The sequence below is a fragment of the Eutrema salsugineum genome, unplaced genomic scaffold, assembly GCF_000478725.1.
Source record: "Eutrema salsugineum unplaced genomic scaffold, Eutsalg1_0 scaffold_8, whole genome shotgun sequence".
Classification (NCBI taxonomy): domain Eukaryota; kingdom Viridiplantae; phylum Streptophyta; class Magnoliopsida; order Brassicales; family Brassicaceae; genus Eutrema; species Eutrema salsugineum.
The window spans coordinates 10,117,462-10,136,898 of record NW_006256414.1 but is presented as its reverse complement, the minus strand read 5'-3'; the positions used below and the strand labels follow the sequence as shown (position 1 = coordinate 10,136,898).

At 42.2% G+C, this 19,437-nt stretch overlaps 1 non-coding gene across 1 annotated transcript; it reads left to right on the top strand.

The window, feature by feature from the left end:
* Window positions 1–8,931: 8,931 nt before the first annotated feature.
* Window positions 8,932–9,038, top strand: LOC112082692. Its single transcript, XR_002897320.1, has one exon. It is a non-coding gene; the product is annotated as a small nucleolar RNA R71 (small nucleolar RNA).
* Window positions 9,039–19,437: the final 10,399 nt, after the last annotated feature.

Genomic DNA, 19,437 nt, shown 5'->3' with positions numbered 1-19,437 from the left:
GTTAAACTCCTTTGTTCCCAGGTAGCACGCCCATCTCGCAGGGTTTGTGACTTAAAACACTTCGGCCATTCCTCTCATGCTGCGGCTTGGCCTTCATACTTTCCTGGTAGCATGACTATCTCGCAGGTTTTATGACTTAGACAACTCAGGCTTTCTTTGTTTGGTGCGGCCTAGTCTTCATGCTTCCAGGTAGCACGACCATCTCGGAGTAAAATGCGGATTATCGTGCGGCTTAGCTTCCATTCGTCCCAGTTAGCAGCTCCAGGTCGCAGCTTTTGTGACTTGAACTCCTCGGCCTCTCTTCCAATGCTGCGACCTAACCTCCACGTTTCCCAGCCAGCACACCTAAGCCGGAGTAAATTGCGAGCATATGTGCGACCTAACTCTTTTGGTTCCCAGATGGCATGACTAGGTCGCAGGTTTGGACTTAAGATATCTCGGCCATTCCTCTTTTGCTGCGACCTAGTTTCTCTTTTCCCAGTCAGCACACCTAACTCGCAGCTTTTGTAACTTAGATACCTTGGCCGTTCTCCTAATGCTGCGACCTGGGCTCCTTGTTCCTAGCCAGCACGCCTAACCCGGAGTGATTTGCGAGTCTTCATGCGGCCTGGACTCCTCTCTTCATTGATAGTAGGAATTTTTCAATCCTTGATCAATTCCTCAACTACTCATGTCATTGTAGCACTTGAGGTATCAATCCAAATGGAGAGATTCTAGACACTAGAACTATGAGGATCAATTCTTAATCCAAGTCTAATAAGCAGATGAGTTGGTAACCAAGATTATCTAAAAGCATATAACAAAACAAGCAAGAACAAACAGTAATTAAGAATTAAACAAGCAAGAGAAACTAAACAAACACTCAAATTCAAATAAAAAGAAAGCTAAACCTCTAGATGTGATCATTGATTAGGGTGCTTTAAATGTGAATTCATGATGCTAAGCAAACAATGCAACACTTGCAAATCTTTAGTCTAGACTTCCAATTCAGATTAATTCATTCTCATGACATAAATCCCTTTGTTAATTACCAATTCAAGACTAATTCCCATTAGTGAATAAGCAATTAACAAGCATAAGGTTCCAAGTCTAACATGACCAGACAGCCTCTTTGTGCATCAAAATAAGAGCTAAGAAAGACTGAATCTTATACAGAAAGATAAAGCAAGCATCACATGATCTCAAATTCCAATTAACTTAGAACTCTAATCTAGATTAATCCTCTCATGAAGGCACTAACCTCTACACTAATCCATTTTCAAACCAAATCATCATTTGTGAAATATGAATCAATGAGCATTAAGAAACAGTTCTAATATGCCATTCATGCATTTAACAATCATTCCCATGACATTAATGCATAAACCCTTAGTTAGCTTTCATTCAGGCATTTCATCAAACACTTTTGGTGCATGAAAAACCCAGATTCTAGACCCAAGTGATGTGCAAGGATCTAGCATTAGGATCAGCTAACTAAGGAAAGGAGAAGAGAATCTAAGCTTAAACAATCATTAATCTACATCTAAGCACCCTAATCTACACACCTAGAAGCTTAAAATATGACTACTCACTAATCATGAAGAACACATCTAATCTTTTGCAAGAGATGATGTTAATCATGATTAGAAGCAGAAATGAGATGATGAGATGATGAGAAACAGACTTAGATTGATTAAATCCTTGAGATCTCTCTTAATCAAAAACGTTTTTACACTAAAAAGGAAAGAAAACTAGAGAGAAACTAAGAGAGAAGATGATCTCCCTTGGGTTTTTTCTCCCAAAAAACTATATATACCTAGTGCTAATGGACCGGGTCAGCCCAGGACAAACTGGGTACTGACCCGGCTCAGTTGGGTCAAGTGGAAATCCTGCGGGTCAGTCCAGTATGTCCCAGGTCGCACACCTAAGTCGCAGTAGATGAAGACTTGTCTTGTGAAGCCTGAATCGCCTTGTCTTAGCCGCACGCCTAAGTAGGAGTGTTTTGCGAGTGTTGCTGCGGCTTGGTCTCCTTCCTCTCCAACTCGCAGGGCTAAGGCGGTTTCTGGGGAATGTACAAACTGTGCGGGTTGGTCTCTATTGCACCTAGGTCGCAGGCTCAAGTCGGAGTGATTTGCGAGTGTTGCTGCGGCTTGGTCTCCTTCCTCTCCAACTCGCAGCATCCAGAGCAGCTTAGAACACTTCGCATTCCGGAGAGTGTAACTCCTATGAGACTTGTCCGAATTGAATGATTTCGGTTGCAGAAGACAGAGGACTCATTTATCTCCAACTTTGGTGAAGAAAGCTTCGGTGCTTGGGAAGTGTAAGGCTTCCTGGAGGGCACATCTTTGCAGTGCATGTACACGACCAGAGAGAGGCGTCTAGACATGTGTCCATTCCGGAGGCCGTATCTTCCTGCTCATAGATCCGAATTGAATGCTCTTGGACGTTCTGGAAAGAAGACTCAAATGTCTCTGATTCTCATGAAGGACCCGGAAACTAAATCGGCCTGGAAGTGCACCGTCCTTCGCATCCTTTAGAACTGATCTGCTCGGTCCGGAATACCTGCGAGACTGGGGTTCCTTCCGACAAGCTTATCTCTCTGCTCACGCGTCCGAATTCCACGATTCTACTTGCTAAGAGACCGTGATGCAATGCTCTCCAAATTCTATGAAGCACCCACCGTCTGAATCGGACCGGAAGGCTCCCCGGACAGGCGATCATTCAGGGGTATCGGATTGCTCCGGAATGAGTGCGAGACCTGTTCGTCTTCCGATTACCATATCTTTCAGTTCTGTGGTCCAAATGCCTTGATTCCAACTGTTATGAACTCTTGACTCAATTATCTCCAACCTTTATGAAGACTCCGATAGCTGAATCTGACCGGAAGGTTCCCTGGACGGGCGATTTCGGAAACTTGTCTGCACCCGGAGATTTTGGCCGAGAGACTTGACCGCGGTACGTGTTTTTGGCCGAGAAAGCTACCCGCGGGAAGGATTTTGGCCGAGAACCTTCGACCTTCAGTACACCATTTTGCCGAGAAACCCAAAATTGTTCCTTTTCACCATGTTTGATCATTCCAACTCCATTTCTTCATCTGAATCATATCCTCCACTCCAAATTGGCTCCAAAAGCACCTGTTTAACACTCCAAAACATGGAAAACTCTCTTGGACCTAATGAAATCTCCTAAGTCCTAAAACAATGCCTAAAGACCTAAAATGCATGCAAATGAGACATGATTTTGACTAGAATATGTACATTAAATGATGCAATTTATGAATATATCATTCATACCCGCAGCACCAGCTAGCACAACCTCGGACTTAGACATTTTGGACTGGTTCTGTTTGTTGCGGCCTAGTCTTCTTTCTCCCTGCCAGCACACCTAACCCGGAGTGAATTGCGAGTGGACGTGCGGCCTAGCTTCCATGCTTCCCAGGTAGCACACCTAACTCGCAGGTTTTGTGACTTAGACACTTTGGGCCTCTTCATGGCTTTGTGCAGCCTGGTTCCTCTTACACCAGGTAGCACGCCCAGGCCGGAGTAAATTGCGAGTTGGGCTGCGACTTAGCTTCCTTGGGTTTCAGGCCGCAGCACCAGGTAGCAGAGTTTGGGACTTAGAACTCTTGGCCTTTTCTTCTTCTTTCTGCGGCCTGGACCTCTTTCACCAGGTAGCACGCCCAGGCCGGAGTAAATTACGAGTCCTGCTGCGGCCTGGGCTCTTCTTGATCCAAACCGCACACCTAGGTAGCACTGAGGCGTTCTCCAAGTTTTTCATGCCTTAAACACTTCTCTCAGCCCTCTCACATGCTCCATTCCATTCATCACTGAGCTATGTCCTCCAAAAATCACCTAGAACCTGATACCAACTCACAAAACCCATCAAAAAGTTCTAAAACATAAAAGAAAAGAGAAGAAATCAAAAGAACTATGTACAAGGATAAGCTTGGGGTGTCTCCCAAGAGCACTTTGTTTAAAGTCTCTAAGTTTGAATTTGGAAACCTGTTTAACAGGCTGGTGGTGGATCAAGAAGGGGAACTGATGTAGCTTCCTCCTTCCTTTGTGAAACCAAATAGTGCTTGATCCTTTGGCCATTTACCACAAACTCTTGATCATTCTTTCCTTCCAAGACAACAGCTCCATATGGCCTGACTTCAAGAACCTTAAAGGGACCAGACCATCTAGACTTAAGTTTTCCAGGAAACAACTTAAGCCTAGAGTTGAACAGCAACACCAGATCACCATTCTTGAACTCCCTTTTCAGAATCTTTTGATCATGCAAAACCTTGGTCTTCTCCTTATAGATCTTTGAGCTCTCAAAAGCCTCAAGCCTAATCTTCTCAAGTTCATGGAGTTGCATGACCCTTTTCTCTTGAGCTGTCTTGATATCAAAGTTCAGCAACTTAACAGTCCACAAAGCCTTGTATTCCAACTCAACAGGAAGGTGGCAGCTCTTCCCATATAGCAGATTGAAAGGTGATGTCCCAATAGGAGTTTTGAAGGCAGTCCTATAAGCCCACAATGCATCATCTAGCCTTTTGCTCCAATCTTTTCTGCTTGAGCTCACAGTCCTCTCAAGAATGGCATTGATCTGTCTATTAGATACTTCAACCTGGCCACTAGTTTGAGGATGATAAGGAGTAGCTACCTTGTGTTTCACTCCATGCTTTCTCAGCAAACCCTCCAAAGTCTTGTTCACAAAATGAGATCCTCCATCAGAGATAACAACCCTTGGAACTCCAAATCTTGGGAAGATAATGCTCTTGAACAGCTTCACTACAACCTTGGAATCATTGGTAGGGGAAGCAATGGCCTCAACCCATTTGGACACATAGTCCACAGCAACAAGTATATACTGATTCCCATAGGATGAAATGAAGGGCCCCATAAAGTCAATCCCCCAGCAATCAAAGATCTCAACTTCTAGAATTGGGTTTTGAGGCATCTCACTCCTCTTTGATATGTTCCCATGCCTCTGACAGGCATCACATGCTGAAACAACTAACTGAGCATCTTTGAACATTGTGGGCCACCAAAACCCACTCTGAAGAACCTTGGCCACAGTCTTGAATGCTCCCATGTGACCTCCAAAAGCTGAACCATGACACTCTTGCAACACAGGTTGCATCTCCTCCTCAGCAAGACACCTCCTATACAGCTGATCTTTATTCAGAACATAGAGGTAAGGCTCATCCCAATGGTATCTTTGAACTTCTCTGAAGAACTTCTTCCTGTGGTAAGCATCTAATTCAGGTGGTTCCACTCCACAAGCAAGATAGTTCACAATGTCTGCAAACCAAGGCATCCTCCTCTCTTGAATGTTGTCCACTTCTTCAAACTCCAAATAAGAATGGAGCACCATCAGTGATTCCTCAGGAAGACTGTCATTAAGAGGCACTTCAGAGTCAATTCTCAGCCTAGAGAGATGGTCTGCAGCTCCATTCTCTATACCCTTTTTGTCCTGTACTTCCATATCAAACTCCTGAAGTAGAAGAACCCATCTCAATAGTCTTGGCTTAGCATCTTTCTTGGTCATCAGATACCTGAGGGCTGCATGATCAGTATATACAATGACTTTTGATCTCACCAGGTAACTTCTGAATTTATCAAAGGCAAAGACTATTGCCAACATTTCCTTCTCAGTGGTAGCATACTTCTCTTGTACAGAGTCAAGTGTTCTACTAGCATAGTAGATAACATGAAGCTTCTTATCTTTCTTCTGGCCAAGTACTGCTCCAACTGCAAAATCAGATGCATCTGTCATAACCTCAAAAGGAAGGGACCAGTCTGGGGCTTGGACAATTGGTGCACTGACTAATGCATCCTTGATCATCTTGAAGGCCTCTTCACATTCAGCATCAAAGATGAAATCCACTTCTTTACACAACAGCCTTGTCAAGGGCCTGGCAATTCTTGAGAAGTCTTTGATGAATTTTCTATAAAACCCTGCATGCCCAAGGAAACTCCTTATCCCTTTGACTGAAGTGGGAGTTTGCAGGTTCACCATCACTTCTACTTTTGCTCTGTCAACCTCTATACCCTTCTCAGATATCTTGTGCCCAAGAACTATTCCTTCCTGCACCATGAAGTGGCATTTCTCCCAGTTCAACACCAAGTTATGCTGCTCACATCTCTCCAAGACCTGTGACAAATTAGAGAGACAATCCGAGAAGGAGGAGCCATAGACACTAAAGTCATCCATGAACACCTCCACCTTCTCTTCAATAATGTCAGAGAAGATATGCATCATGCAACGTTGAAATGTGGCAGGGGCATTACAGAGACCAAAAGGCATTCGCCTGTATGCAAATGTGCCATAAGGGCATGTGAATGTTGTTTTCTCTTGATCCCGGGGATCTATGGGAATTTGGAAGAACCCCGAGTACCCATCGAGAAAACAAAAGAAGGGATGGTTTGCAAGCCTCTCTAACATCTGATCAATGAAAGGTAAAGGAAAATGATCCTTCCTAGAGGCTGCATTGAGCTTTCTATAGTCTATACACATTCTGTGTCCTGTGACAGTCCTGGTAGCTATCAGCTCATCCTTCTCGTTTTTAACCACTGTGATCCCACCCTTCTTGGGCACAACATGAACAGGAGACACCCATCTTGAGTCAGAGATTGGGTAAATTATCCCTGCCTCAAGAAGTTTTAGTATCTCCTTCTTAACCACTTCCTTAAGGTTGGGGTTAAGTCGTCGTTGATGCTCAATAGAGGACATAGATTGGTCCTCTAGGTGGATCCTGTGGGTGCAAATGTCAGGAGAGATCCCTCTAATATCAGCCAAAGAGTATCCTATGGCTCTCCTGAACTTTCTTATCTCACTAAGCAATGCACTTTCTTGATCCTCTAATAGGCTATCATTGATGATGACAGGATATGTGGAGTTTAAGCCCAAGAAAGCATACCTGAGCCCTGTTGGTAGAGGCTTGAGCTCAACAGGGGGTGCATCAGCCTCATTCCAATCCTGGTCCAAGCTGCTTTGGCTGTTGTCCGATCCTTTGATAGCAAAAACCTCAGATCCACTTTGTTCCAGCTCCAAAAACCTTGTCTCACGACCCAGCTCTCTTGCATTGTCCAGATACAGCTTATATCCTTCACTTGCTTCAGCTAAGAGCCCATTATCTCTTTGTTCTTGAGTTAGAGCAGCTTGAAGAGGATCCTCAGTGTTCAGCTCCTCAAGCAACTCATCAGCCAACTGATCCATTGTCTCCACATAGAAACATTGACCTTCAATGGTAGGTTTCTTCATCATCTCATTCACATCAAACTTGAGCTTTTCAGACCCAAGTTGAAGCTCTATTATCCCACCTCTCACGTCAATTATGGCTCCTGCAGTGGCTAAGAATGGCCTGCCCAGGATAAGAGGATCTACTGGTTCCTCATCCATTTCCAGCACAACAAAATTTGTTGGAACCTCAAAACCACCAATCTTGACAGGTAGATCTTCCAACATACCAACAGGCAATCTAACTGATCTATCTGCAAGGATAAGAGAAATCCTTGCAGGTTTGAAGACTCTAAAGCCCAGCTTCTTTGCTATGGAGAATGGCATCAAGCTGACTGATGCTCCTAGATCACAAAGACATCCAGAGAATATAAGAGGTCCAATGGCACAAGGGAGTGTGAAACTCCCTGGATCAGTTAACTTTCTTGGAATGGACTTCTTCTGAATGATAGCACTGCATTCATGACTTAGTACCACCATGCCTTGAAGCTCTTTTGTCTTGTTCAGAATGGCATCCTTCAAGAACTTCCCCATCTTTGGCATCATTAAGAATGCATCAATAGTGGTGTCTCATTGAGTGCCTTCTCAAATACAGCTCTTGCCTTGTCCACAAGCTGCTTCTTAAATCTCCCTGGAAATGGGAGCTTGGGTTGGTATGGAGGTGGTGGCACATATACCTTTTCTGGTTCAGGTTCCTTTGCTACCTCTTTACCCTTTTCTGTCCTTGGTTTCTCAGCAACCTGATCATCTTTTAAGGCTGCCTCCCCCTCAGTTTGATCATTGTCCTCAATGATCACATTGTTGTTCTCAATACCAGGTAACTCCTTTCCACTCCTCAGTATAATGGCCTTAGCATATTCCTTGGGGTTGGGTTCTGGTTTTCCAGGTAGGTGACCTTGGTTCCTTGAGCTTGATGCCTGGTTTTGCTTCAGTTCCTTGATTTCCTGCTGCATAGCTGCATTCTGACTTGCAAAGATCTGTTGACCCTGAAGTAGTTGTTGCAGAATACCAACCATATCTGTCCCCATCCGTGGCTGCTGCTGAACCATTGGTGGCTGAAACTGTTGTTGAACCGGCGCCTGCTGTTGGAACTGTGGTGGACCAAACCCTGGATGTGCCTTTTGCTGCTGTGTACTGAAACTAGGACCTTGAAAAGGTTGCTGTTGCTGACCAAAACCTTGATTCTGAGCAAACTGATTCTTTGGTTGAAAAGATCCTTGAAAGTTGTTCTTGGGAACAAAGTTCTGTGGACCTTGAGAATTGGGATACACCTGGTCTTGTGGGTTAGCTACATTGGTGTTCCTGTAAGAAAAGTTTGGATTGGCATTACCATACTGATATCTCTGGAACCTCTGATTCCCAATGTAGTTTAGCTCCTCCTGGGTAAGACCTTCTTCACTTATGTTCTCAAAGATTTGAGAAGGTTCCTCATACTCTCCAACAAAATGCATTGGCTTATGAGTGGTGAATTTCAGCTTGTCCAATTCACTTCTCAACTCCTTAACTTCCCTAGTGAGCCTCTGTTCTGAGCTTGAACCCTCAGACCTATTTAATCTGTCATAGTCTTCACCATAAGTATCATTGCTCAATGCTAAGTTCTCCACTAGCTCTAAAGCAGCATGAATCTCTTTACCCAGAAAGTTCCCATTGGAAGCAGTGTCCAGCTGGTTTCTAATCTTGGGAAAAGCTCCTCTATAAAGTGTGCTGAGAAGGGAAGCTTCACTAAACCCATGGTGTGGGCATTGGTTGGTGTATCTCCTGAATCTCTCATATGTTTCACCAAAACTCTCATTGCTGTGCTGAGTGAAGCTAGAGATTTGGTTTCTCAGTTTTGCAGTTCTTGAGGTGGAGAAGAACTTTGATAGAAAAGCTTGCTTGCATTGCTCCCAGGTTTGAATGGAGCCTCTTGGAAGATTCTTTTCCCATTGGTGAGCTTTGTCACCAAGACTGAATGGAAATAGTCTTAGCTTGAAGCTGTCTTCTGAAACACCATTAATCTTAGTCAGGTCACACACCTTATCAAATTGATCCAAGTGTTCCAAGGGATCTTCCATTGCTAATCCATGGAACGTTGAGTTCTGAACCATATTCAGCAATGATGCCTTCACTTCAAAGTTGTTGTTTTGCACAGGTGGTGTCTGAATTCCAGCTCCATACTGATGAGCATTGGCCCTGTCATTCTCTCCAACATAGACTTGGGGTTGCTCATATCTTCTTTGCTGGTGTTGGAAGGGCTGGTGTTGGTGGTGCACCTGTTGTCTTTGCTGTACATTGGCCTGATGCCTCTGTTGATGAGCTTGAGCTTGTCCCTGGTGGACATAAGCTTGTTGTTGATGCACTTGTTCCTGATGAACATTACCCTGATGTAACCCTTGACCAACTCCATTACCAGCTCCATTACCCTGAGCTTGTTGCTCCTGAACCGGTTGTTCTATATCCACCACATGCTCTCTTTGGTCTTCCATATCAGCCTGATCAATCTGTCTTCCACGTCTGCCCCTTCTCCTCCTTGGTACCAAAAGATTGATGTTGTCGTTGAGAGGGAAAGGTGGACCACAGCTTCTTGATCTAGACCTGAAATCACAAACAGAACTTGAAAGTAATTAGTAAAAACAAGAAAATAAGCACTTGATCTCAAGAGCAGATCAGAGCTTAATGCTAAACAACCACAATCTGGCAACAGCGCCAATTGATAAGTAAGAGTTTTCAAGGCTCTTTGTAGAGGTTATCAATCCCCTGTCTTGTAGTACAAGGGGTTTATCAATCCAGATGTGGTGTTAGACACTAAACTATGTGATCAAGTTCTCGATTCAAGCAAACAAGAGTGGTTTTGATTATCTAAAGACAACTACAAACTTAAACAGGATTAAAGACTAATGAAATGATTAAACAAGAACTAAACAATGACAAATGATGAGAATGTATGAATGATGATGAGAAAGGTATTAGACATGATAGTGGATTAGGGTGCCTTCAGTGATAAACTAATGAGCTAATGAATCATATGATCAAGCAAACCATTCAACATAAACATCTTTAATTAAGTTAATCCTCTCATGAAGGTATTAACTCCTATGCCAAAACAGTTTCTAACCCAATCATCATCAGTGAAACATGAGTTAACAAGCATTAAGAATCAGTTTATTCTGTCATTTAAGCATATAAACAATCATTCCCATGATGAATAACACTTAAACCTCTAACAACCTTGGTTCAGGCATTTCATCAAACACTTTTGGTGCATGAAATGCCCAGAATCTAGACCACATATGATTTGTATGGATCTAGCATAGAGAACAGGTTGTAGAGAATGGAATATGCATGATCTAACCCCTAAGCTCACTAATCTACCACTTAAGCACCCTAATCTATATATCTAAGACCTTAATATGGAGAGTACTCACTAATCATGATCAACACACTAGATCCTTTGCAAGATGTGTTGTTAATCATGATTAGAAGTGTATAGATGAAGAGATAGATGATAGATTTAGAAGAAAGCAGCTTTAAACACAAAGATCTCTTAAACTCTCTTGATTAAACACTCAATAATCGATATTTCTCTTCTTAGTGGAGTCTTTTTCACAAAAGAGGCAAGAGACAAAGGGAATAAAGCTTGGTATTTTCACAAAAAACCCTAAAAAGTATTTATATCTCTCTAAAAACGAACCGGGTCAGCCCAGAACAAACCGGGTCCTGACCCGACTTTAATGGATAAAGTGGGAATCCTGCGGATTGGTCCAGTGTCTCCCAGGTAGCATGCCCAAGTCGCAGTAGATGAAGAACTTGTCTTGTGAGACTTAAATCGCTTTGTCTTAGCCGCACGCCCAAGTAGGAGTGTTTTGCGAGTCTTGCTGCGGCTTAATCTTCTTCTTCTTCAACTCGCAGGACCAAGGCGGTTTCTGGGGAATGTACAAACCGTGCGGGTTGGTCTCCATTACACTCAGGTCGCAGGCTCAAGTCGGAGTAGATTGCGAGTGATCGTGCGGCTTGGTTCCAGGCGCGGCCAACTCGCATGCCTAAGTCGCACGATTGTGGACTTAGCAGTTTTCTTGCTCGGGAGCCTCAGACCTCATCCATTGATAACTTACCCTCACTTCTCAACTTGCAGCATCAATTTCCAGGCATTCGTCTTCAGGCCTGCGAGTTAACCAAGTCGCAAGGCTTTCTTGCAGCATTCAGAGCAGCTTGGAGCACTTCACATTCCGGAGAGTGTAACTTCTACGATACTTGTCCGAATTGAGTAATTCAGGTTGCAGAAGACAGAGGACTCATTTATCTCCAACTTTTGTGAATGAAGTTTCGGTGTTTGGGAAGTGGAAGGCTTCCTGGAGGGCACATCTTTGCAGTGCATTTACACGAACAGAGAGAGGCGTCTAGACATGTGTACATTCCGGAGACCGTATCTTCCTTCTCATAGCTCCGAATTGAATTATCTTGGACGTTATGGAAAGAAGACTCAAATATCCCTGATTCTCATGAAGGCCCCGGAAACTGAATCGGCCTGGAAGTACACCGTACTTCGCATTCTTCAGAGCTCATCGGCTTGGTCCAAAACAGCAGCGAGACAGGGGTTTCTTCCGACGAGCTTAACTCTCTGCTCACGCGTCCGAATTCCATTATTACACTTGCTATGGAAGCGTGATCCAATCCTCTCCAACTTTTATGAAGCACTCGACAACTGAATTGGACCAGAAGGTTCCCCGGACAGGCGATTTCGAAAACGTGTCTGCACCCAGAGATTTTGGCCGATACAATTCACTCGCGGTACGTGTTTTGGCCGATAGAGTCTACCCGCGGTAAATGAAAATGGCGGATAAAAACCTTCCTGGTACGCGAGAATGGCCGATAACCTCCAAAGACCCAGTTTCACCATTTTTCAAGCCTTGATCACCATTCCACTTCCTGGATTCATCTTTTTAGCTCCAAATAGCTCCAAATACACCTGATAAACACTCAAAACATGCAAAGACTCATTGGGACCTAATGCATCTCCTAAGTTCTAAAACAAACCCTAAGGACCTAAAATGCATGAAATAAAACATGATTTGGAATGAAATATGCAACCTAAATGATGCAAATTATGAACATATCACTCTCTGTATCACTACAGCGTCTTTCTCAGTTCAGATTAATGGAGAACTTGCAGGGTTTTTTCGTAGCAGTCGAGGGTTACGGCAAGGATGCTCGCTATCGCCCTATCTGTTTGTGATCAGCATGAATGTGTTGTCGAAAATGCTGGATAAGGCTGCTACTATTAGTCAGTCTGGTTACCATCCCAAGTGCAAAAATTTAGGTCTTACTCACCTAAGTTTTGCAGATGATTTCATGGTGCTAACTGATGGGAAAGTGTGCTCAGTTGAGGGTATTATTAAGATTTTTGAGGAGTTTGCGAGAATCTCAGGTCTTAAAATCAGCATGGAAAAGTCGACTATGTATCTTGCCGGTGTTACTGAATCGGTTCGTACTGAGCTACATAATAGATTTCACTTTGAGATGGGACAGTTACCGGTCCGTTATCTCGGCTTACCGTTGTTCACCAAGCAGATGACGCGGAATGATTATCAGCCATTATTGGAAAAGATTCGAAAACGTATTGGCTCATGGACTACTCGCGCATTATCGATTGGAGGTCATTTACAGCTAATCCGCTCTGTTTTGCTCAGTATCTCAAATTTTTGGCTTTCAGCATTTCGACTGCCACGCAAATGTCTACGGGAAATTGATAAGCTGTGTTCAGCTTTTCTTTGGTCTGGTCCTGAACTTAATCCGAAGAAAGCTAAAATGGCATGGGAAGATGTTTGTCGACCTGTACCAGAAGGAGGTTTGGGTCTTCGACCTCTCAAAGAAGTTAATACGGTTTGCTGTTTAAAGCTGATCTGGCGCATTGTCTCATCTCATTCTTCGCTCTGGGTAAAGTGGATTCAGACATACCTTATTCGTAAAGGTACCTTCTGGTCTATTGATGCCGATACTAAGGCTGGGTCTTGGATGTGGAGAAAGGTTCTCAAGTATCGACTCGCTCGCGAGCTCATTCCATCGAATGGATATTCATGGAGGTGACACAACAAATTTTTGGTTTGACACTTGGTCTGATTTGGGTAGAATCATCGACATTACTGGGCCTCGTGGTATCATTGATATGGGTATTCCTGTTACTGCGACGATTGCTTCGTTGACTCGCCGAAGATGAAGACAACATCGGAATGAGGTTCTTAATGAGATTGAGAATGTTCTTCACAACCAATTAATAACACTCAAGCCAGGGGCGAGTGATATTGCGATGTGGAAGAGCAAAACTGGTTCGTTCAAATCAGGATTTAGCTCGAAGGACACTTGGTTGCTTATTCGACATGAAGCAGGTAGAATCTCCTGGTCTTCAGGCGTCTGGTTCAAGCACTCTACACCAAAGTTTTCAGTATTTTCATGGCTAGCAATCCATGATCGGCTCTCGACAGGTGATCGAATGCAACAGTGGAACGTTGGGGCGAACGCGTCGTGTGTGCTCTGCAACTCTCCACTCGAATCGCGAAATCACCTGTTTTTTGCTTGCTCTTATTCTGCCAAAGTTTGGTCTGCTTTAACAAAGGAACTGCTCAAGAGTAGTTTCTCAGTTGTTTGGCAAGACCTGGTTCACCTCATCTCTGCAAATCAGCCTGATCGTAATGCTCTGTTTCTGCTGTGCTACTCCTTTCAAGCTGTAATTCATTGTCTCTGAAGAGAGCGTAATAATCGACGCCATGGAGAAGCTCTCCAAACAGCTCGCTCTATGATACATCTCATTGACAAACTCATTCGCTGCCGGATCCAATCTATTAGGGACTTGGGCGATCGGAGGTTTGAGGATGCTCTGCAACTTTGGTTTGCGATAAGATAACATAGCCATTGTTTTTAAATTTTTTTCTTTCAGCTCTTTCAATTAAAAAACGATGCACTCTGATGTAAAAAGCAGTTTTTTTTAGGTGAATAAATTTTACATTCTTTCAAAAAAAAAAAAAAAAAAAATTCTGGGATATCAGGCTTGGATCTAGATTTCCACTGGTGATTTTCCATTCGCAGATTTCGTAGAGAAGACGGAGCTGGTAACTCGTCACCGATTAACTTATCTTCCGCCCAAAGACTGTCCACTTCTATTAACTTACGAGGTTGTTCTCTCTGCTGTTGAATGGGTTCAAGCAATTGATGTATGGCTCGTCGGATAGAGGACTGACCCCTTTCATGGATCTCCCGAAGTTGGCATCGCAAGTCAGCCCAATCATGGATTGGTTTGCAGCTGCTTTGATCTGGTGTTAAGGAATTGAAAGATCTTCTCCTCGGTGGCATGATAAATATGTGTGAAAAAAAATTCCGGACAGGAACGTGCTTGCTCTGATACCAAACTGGCGCAGCATTAAGCTAGATAGACTCGAAGACTGTTGATTCACGAGGAATAGCCATTCGACGAGGACTCGATGATGATCGTTGATTCCGAAGAATAGCCGTTCAAAAGAGGGTTTTTGATAATCGTTGATTCGCGATGAATGCCGATAACAAGGAGGATGAACTGAAAGTTCTAAGGGTTTATTTTCATTAATCAAAGGCTACTTTACAAATAAGTCTCACGGCTCTTATATAAGAAAAGATATCGCAAAAACCATAACCTAAACATGATTAAGCTAACGTAAAAACACTTAAAAAGCCCAACAGACATAAACTAATACGATGAAAGTCCTTAAAGTCGTGATTGATGTGAAGATGCGCTGCATCAATATAGCTTTAAATAACTTATCTGTATTCAGCAATATGTAAAGGAGATAAGCTGATCTATTAGTGGAAATTTGATTTGAAAACGTACATGACCATCAACGAATTTTGTGTTCATGATTTTCATTTTAGCCATATCTTTAATAAGTTTTCCTTATTTCTCCATAAAAACAGAAACATTTTACTTTTCTTGCTATTTGTAGTATATATCGTAGACCTGCGGTGCTCAGGTTTGTAAACTTGAGATTGTATTATAAACTTGTATAATTGCATATTCTATAAATAAAGTTTTGAAGTGTTGGAAATTACCCGACTCTGCATGGTGATTTTGGCTCCTATCCAACTTTTTCTTCACTGGACTCCTGCTTGACCATGTATTCTCTTAGGTCTTTATAGGACTATCTACTACCTGCAGAAGGTAGCAGCAAGGCCGGATCTGAGGACAGCTTGATGAAACATTCGCCCATAGCTTCCAAAATTTTTCTTTGATTATTTACGATTTTTTCGGCTCCCAAATCACAAAAAAAAAAATTTGTTCTTAAATTGTTTTTAGCCCAGGGTAGCAGAGAAACGTTATTATAATTCCAAAAGTGAATACATGATGATTCGATCATATCAAAGCTTTACTTGCCGTGCTATAACCTTGATCGAATAACAACTAATCTCCAACACACTTTGATTTACTTTTAAAATAATTGTGGAGCAAAATTTGAGATGATGAGCTACTTAAAAGTAAACTCCAACACAATTTGATTTACTTTTGGAATAATTGTGGAGGCAAATTTGAGATGATGAGCTACTTAAAAGTAACCTCCAACACACTTTGACCTGAATGAATATGCACTCATATTCATTTCTAAGCTATATGGGAACTTGGCAGGCAATATTTCTTTAAATATTAAGGAGTCCAATCACTACCATTATACTTTACAGAAGAGTTATTGATTTTGAAGATGAAATCGTGATGGTCAAGCAAATGGAGATAAGTTCAAACTTACCTTGGTGAAACTAAAGTTTAACTCTGGTTGAGGTAAATGAAAATAGAGTTAGACATGCTTTTGGGACCACAGGCAGAGGAGGCAGCTACTTGGGAAACATGCGCAAGTACTTCTTGTCCTCTGGTGATTTCAAATGTTAAAGGTGTGTTTGTCCAAAATTGCAAACATGATTAAAGGAGCGGTTTTGGCGACTTGAAGAGAAGCCTTTGCGTTAGGTTTTGCACAGGTTCTTTTTTGTGTCATCACTATATACGGCACCAATTTCTTCGAATACGATGCACCAGCAATGTCTTCTCTATGCCTGTTGAACCACTCAGATACTTTTTCAATATACGCATCAATCAACGGCAATAATGCATACTTTCTAGCTTTCTTGAAGACACTGTTCATAGATTCACAGGCGTTGCTTGTGTCCAAGTTATACTTGTCTCCTTTGAAGTAGCACCTTGCCCATTTCTCGAGAGGAAGACCATTCTCTAAGTACTCGAAGCTTTGGGAAACATTCTACCAAATTCGGTATATGCACTTAGAAACTCACTTTCGGTGTACTTGTGAGCGCAGTCAATGAATTTTTTTGAGCGCAAATCTTTCCAACCATTGGCTGCTTTAACCCTCACATTCCGAGACAGGTGCCAAACACAAAATCCATGCTGAGACTGAGGGTACACCTCTTGCACTGCCTTCGCTATGCTTGTGTGTCTGTCACTCATAAAAACAATCTCAGGATTATCTGGTATAACAGTTTTGAGCATCTCTAAAAACCACCTCCAACTAGCATCTTTCTCACTATCGATTACACCCATTGCAATGGGATAATGGTGATGATTAGGATCCTGAGCTGTGGCAAATACGAGCATACCACCATAAACATTCTTAAGAAATGTTGCATCCACAACTATGACTTTTCTCATTGATCTAAACCCACAAAAAGATACTTGAACTTATTATTAGCATCCACTTCCACGCTCGTCACTGTACCGGGGTTCACCAGCTTCAGCATGTACAAATAAGAATGCAATCTTTGAAAGCTCTCAGCCGGACTACCCCTCACTTGACTAATAGCGAGTTTTTTCCCTCTCAATGCAGTAGAGTACGACACATTCACATGAGCTTCAGTTTGAACAACATTTACTATATTTCTAGGAGCGGGTGTATCCACTACACCTGGATACGAAGCACGCAAAACATCTGCTACTACTTGTGGAGTGCCTTTTCTTTTATTCTCAAGTGTGCTGGTAAGGACCCGAGAGCAACAATGCTTATTCCTGTAAACTCTAAGGCTGAAATAAGTTGAATCCTTCATTCTTACAGCATGTAAATACCATGAACAACCATGTTCAGCTTGACGGCATTTTAGAATGAGTCGCCCAGGATCAGACTTCACAGTTTTTACCTCAAAACATCCCTTATGCGAAGCTCTGTCAACCAATACTCGCAACGCCTCTTTCGACCTAAATTCTTGATGTTTCTCAAAACCAGCACCATCATCCCATTCAAGAACAAACTGCTGAGTTGGTTCTACTCGCCCTGCAGGCTCTACGTGATCATCCTCATCCATAATATACTCTGCAGGCTCTACATGTGCATGATCATCCGGTTTTGAAACAACATCATCGATCACCATCTGTTTCTCAGTCTCAGCCACGACCACAATAGCAAGTTCATTCTGTTCTTTCCCTGCTTCTACCGGTGTGTAAGTAGTCATCCCTTCCTCAATATCAAGCATATTATCCCCTGTTGCTAGCTCATCACTCTGATCTTCCATTATCTCCACATTCAACACAGATCTAAGTCCCTCTTTGTCCAGAGTTGTTAGATAGACATACACATCACCATCATCAACAATACGTGACTCATTGCGTGGCTTAGCTACCAATGGAATGTAGCTTAACTTGAGCTTCTTCGTACTATCGTTTATCCCAATCTTCTTGCATATACCATCTACAACCATCGAATAGGTTACCTCGTCGATAGATGTTTTAAATGATATAGCATAGATGGAACTCCTTGAAATCCATTTAAACTCTTCTCTTTCCTTAAAATAACATCCTCCATACTCAAAATGTATGTTTGTGTGGCCGCTCATCCTCTTCTGTTCATAAATACAAAAAAAAAGGCTTTTACGATTTACAGAAAATTAAAATTTACTCACAGTTATACCAATTGTACCAGTTGTCCCACATATCTCTTTAAGTTATCCCAATTGTACCAGTTGTCCCATTTCATTCAGTTTTCCCAATTGTACCAGTTGTCCCACATATCTCATTCAGTTATCCCAATTGTACCAGTTGTCCAATTTCATTCAGTTATCCCAATTGTACCAGTTGTCCCCTTTCATTTAGTTATCCCAATTATACCACTTCTCCTAATTCATTAAGTTATCTCTATTGTACCAGTTGTCCCATTTCATTCAGTTACCAATTGTACCAGTTGTCCCGTTTCCCACAGATTCACTATTTGTACGATTCAGCTCGATTCAGATCGATTCTACCGCACCTCGTTACATTTTAACACAGAGAAAACTAAATCAACCTATATAAGTAACTTAACTATCCAATGTGTAACCTAAACAAACCGAAATTGACAAATCGATTGAAAAATCTCCAAAATACAGAATATGTTCACCTAAAAGCGAAATGGCGGAGGAGAAACCAGTTACGGAGAATAACCCGACTTCAAAGGACGCCGGCGCACCGCTACGAACGAAAATACGCAACAGTTTACAAGATTCGAGCAGATCGAACGATATCTGGGTTTAGGGTGTTCGTTTGAGCGTTTAGGGTTTAGAGACGCAGGATGATTTTGATTTCCCTAATTTTCGGTTCAATATACCCAGAAATTCTGATAATACCCGAAATTGATTTGTTGGTTTGGTTTTTCGATTTCAATTTTCTATTTTCAATTAACTCGATTTTTTTTTCAAACACCAAAAATCATCACAATTCAAGAATGCCATCATCTCCCTTCATTAAGGGTAAAATGGGCATATCACACCTATTATGGCACTCAGACTCATTTGTGGCATAAGAGATTTTTTTTCTAATCTATGGCTTCTCAGCCATTCTTTCGCATCAGTGTTCTCGTCGGAAAAGAAAGGAGAAGAAGTGTAGAGTTGACTTGGGCTTTAGTCAACATTATTCTTGGGCCTATTATTTTTCCCAGCAAAGTTCTGAGTTTGGGCTTCAATGAAATCCATGCCATATGAAGAAGATTTTGTTATCTTGTTTACTAAAGGATAATGAGTTCTTGGTTCTGCAACTTCACGACCGTGAAGGAAAGGAGAATTTTGGAGGTGGGCAGTAAAAGGAAAAATCATGGTGGAAACAATAACACTTCAGGTGAACCTAAAGTGGATTTCTGTGGTGGTTAAATTTGTCTCCATAACAACATTCAAAGACTGATGCTGAATTCACATTATTAAAGATGGTTTTCTTGATATGTGGAGAGTTAAATCAGAGGTAAGTTGATTTGAGGTGGAGGTTCTGCAGTA